We start from the raw sequence: 3,708 nt of genomic DNA, 5'->3' as shown, positions 1-3,708 counted from the left end.
GTCTATATTCAGTTTCCAATTTCAGAAAGGGGAAGTTACTGCCATATTGTAGCAGGGGCCTCCTCAAAGCTCCAGGGCAGAGGGAGTACTCATGGTCATCCACAGACCAGAACACAGACCAGAAGAGTGGTCAGAGCCTCTCATAAGGTCCCATAGGGGGTGTCCCTGAAAACAGCTGCAAAAACCCTCAAATGCTTGAGACAATGTACCCCTCCATCCTGGAAGCAGAGCTCCATTTTAACAAAGAGTTAAAATCAAGTCATAGGATGGGGAAATGAGGAAATAACAGAAGAAAAAGGATATACTTTGGTTCCAAAGAAGATCAAAATACACACCCACAAGATGACAAAGTCAAAGCTTCTATATCCAAAGTCTCCAAGAAAAATATGAATTGATCTAAGGTTATGGAGGAGCTCAAAAAAAAAATTGAAAAATAAAGTAAAGGAGGTAGGGAAGGCTGGGAAGAGAAATGAGAGTAATGCAAGAAAATCATGAAAACCAAATCAACATTTTGGTGAAGGAGATAACAAAAAAAATACTGAAGAAAATAGCATCTTAAAAATCAGTCTAAAAAGAGTCCAAAAGGTTAATGGGGAGAAGAATGCATTAAAAAGAAGAATTGGTCAGATTGAAAAGGAGATAAAAAGGCTTTCTGAAGAAAATAATTCCTTCAAATGCAGAATGGAGCTGAGGGAAGCTGATGACTTTGTGAGAAATCAAGAAACAATAAAATAAACCCAAAAGAATAAAAAAACTAGAAGAAAATGCAAAATATCTTCCCCACCCGAGTAGATTACTGAATACTTTTATTTTGCATATAGAAACCACTAAGGATCTGGCCTGTGGGCTTCTTGGGGCTGCATCTTAAGTATATAGTTCTGCAATCAATACTGGGGTGGGGGGGGGGAGTGAGAACAGATCATTCTAGCCTAATCATGGTGGAAAAGGTCTTCCAACAGAAGGCCAAATGATCAGGTACAATCTCTGATAAAACAGTTCTAGTGAAGCAGTAAGAACAACACAAGAAAGAGGAAGAGAGAGGGGTGTTAAGTAGCAGAGGCCCCCATCCCCAAAAACCAAACTTTTCTACCACTTGGTGCTGCCCATTCTTTGGACAAGGATTTTTACAGAAGTGACTGGCACCTACTAGCTCTGAAGCCTCCTAGCCATGAAACTTACTTGGTCTGAGGGTTTCTGAAGTTCCTTTCAGCCAGTTTAGCCTTGCTGTCCAGCTCTTCCTCAATTCTGAGAAGTTGGTTATACTTGGCCAAATGTTCAGATTGGCAGGGAGCACCAGTCTTGATCTGCCCATTGCAGAGACCCAGACCACCAGGTCTGCAGTGAAGGAATGAAGGAAACCATTACTCCCCATCTATTGAACTGGGCCAGTTTGGATGCCTGGAGAGATTCAGTCACAGATCCAATCTGGTTCACTTTGAGCAAGAGGTAGTTGCAGGCTTTCTCACTCACAGTCTTTTTAATGCTCTTGGGATTTGTCACTGTGAGATCATTCCCTACCAACTGAATGCCTGCAGTTTCAGTAAAATTCTTCCAAGTTTCCCGATCATCCTGGTCAAAGGAATCTTCAGTGGATACCACTGGATAGTCCTTAATGAAGGTTTTATCGAGGTCCCCAAGCTCAGTACATGAGATGTATCTGTCGGAATCATCAGGAGATTTGAAGTCCAAATCATAGTTCCCAGACCAGAAGAATACAGAAGCAGCAACATTCATGCCAATTATAACCTTGTCAGTATAGCTAGTCTTACCAATAGCTTCCTTCAGCAGTTCCAGAGCTTCTTTATTCTCCAGGAAATTCATCTCCTATATTGGTGGTGGCACCCTGACCAGATTTCTGCTTAATCGCATTCTTCAGGTTGTGGTAGACCTCATTTCCAATGTGCATGGTCTCCCTGAAGTTTGTTGCTCCAACAGGGAGGATCATGATCTCCTACATTGCCAGTTTGTTATTAGGAATGGGAACCACCACAGATCACATTGAAGGCTGGAATTGGCAGGATGACTTCCACATTGCCTGCAAGGTCAGCAATATGGTGGGACAAGGGGACAACTTTCTCAGCAGCTCCAGCCTTACAAACAACCAGAGACACTCCAATATGGCATTTGCACCAAATTTAGATTTATTCTCAGAGTCATCCATCTCTATCATCAATTTGTCAATCTTCTCCTGCTCCACAGCATTCATTTTCTTGATAACCAGGGTTGGTGCAAAATTTTTTTTTGATGTGCTCAACTCTTTTTTTTTTAGTTTTTTTTTGCAAGGCAAATGGAGTTAATTGGCTTGCCCAAGGCCACACAGCTAAGTGTCTGAAGCCGAATTTGAACTCAGGTGCTCCTGACTCCAGGACCAGGGTTCTATCCACTGGGCAACCTAGCTGCCCCCTACCACCTAGCCGCCCAGTGCTCAACTGCTTTTGAGACACTTTTCCCCAGATAGAAAGTCTTATTATTGTCTCGGAGCTCCAGGGCTTCATGAATGCCAGTAGAAGCCCTACTAGGCACAGCACCTTGGAAGAGACCTTTTGCAACTTCAACAGTGGGATTTCCTTGAGAGTCAAAGATCTCTCTTACATTGATCTTCAAAATCAACATGTTGAATTTCTGGATGGGGGTTGCTCCACTGTGTTCAGGACACAGAGACAGAGGAAATGTGAAATATCTTATTGGAAAAACAACTGATCTCAAAAACAGATCCTTAAAAAAAAAGAGCCTAGACTTTATTTTCAAAGAAATTCTCCAGGAAAATTGCCCTGATATCCTAGAAGCAGAGGGTAAAATAGAAATTGAGGGAATATACTGATCACCTCCTAAAAGACATTCCAAAGTAAAAACTCCCAGGAATATCATAGCCAGAATTCCCAAGTAAAGGAGAAAATATTGTAAGCAGCCAGTAAGAAATAATTAAAATATCATGAAGCTACAGTCAGGATTACACAGACTTTAACAGCATCTATACTAAGGGTCTGTAGGGTTTGGAATATGATGTTCCAGAAGGCAAAAAGAGCTTGAAATGCAACCAAGAATCAACTATCCAGCAAAACAGAACATCCTCTTTCAGAGGAAAAGATAAACATTCAATGAAATATGGAACTTTCAGACTTTCTTGTTGAAATGACTAAAGCTGAACAGAAAGTTTGATATTCAAGTACAGGACTTATGTGAAGCATAGAGAGTGTGGATGGGAAGGGCAAATTATGAGGGATTTAATAATGTTGAACTGTGTGTATTTTTGCATGAGAAGATGATTCTGATAATTCATTTATTAGAGCAATTAGAAAGAGCATATATAGACAAGGCAAAGGAGGGAGCTGAATGTGAAGGTTTAATATATTATAAAGAATTAATGGATGAGAAAAGAATGTAGTGGGAGAAAGGGAAAGGAGAGGTAGAATGGGCTAAATTATTTCATATGAAAGAGGCAAAAAAGTTTTTGCAATGGAGTGGAAGGGGAAAAGGTGTCAGGGAATGAGAGTGAGGTTTCATTCTCATCAGAAGTGACTCAGAGAGGAAATAATATATAAACACATATGATATAGAAATCTATCTTACCCTAGAGGACAAAAGGAGAAGAAAGGAATGGGAGAAAGGGTACAGGGGAAGGGAAGGGGGATTGGTATAAGTGAGAGAAGAAAGGAAAGATCATGGAAGAGGGTAGTCAGATACAACACATTTTTGAGGAGGGACAGG

The 3,708-nt window shown here is 40.8% G+C and overlaps 1 pseudogene; it reads right to left on the bottom strand.

The window, feature by feature from the left end:
• Positions 1-1,175: 1,175 nt before the first annotated feature.
• LOC141497814 (alpha-enolase pseudogene) lies at positions 1,176-2,538 on the bottom strand (annotated as a pseudogene).
• Positions 2,539-3,708: the final 1,170 nt, after the last annotated feature.

The sequence above is a fragment of the Macrotis lagotis genome, chromosome X, assembly GCF_037893015.1.
Source record: "Macrotis lagotis isolate mMagLag1 chromosome X, bilby.v1.9.chrom.fasta, whole genome shotgun sequence".
NCBI lineage: Eukaryota > Metazoa > Chordata > Mammalia > Peramelemorphia > Peramelidae > Macrotis > Macrotis lagotis.
This window is presented reverse-complemented; position numbering and strand designations above follow the sequence as displayed.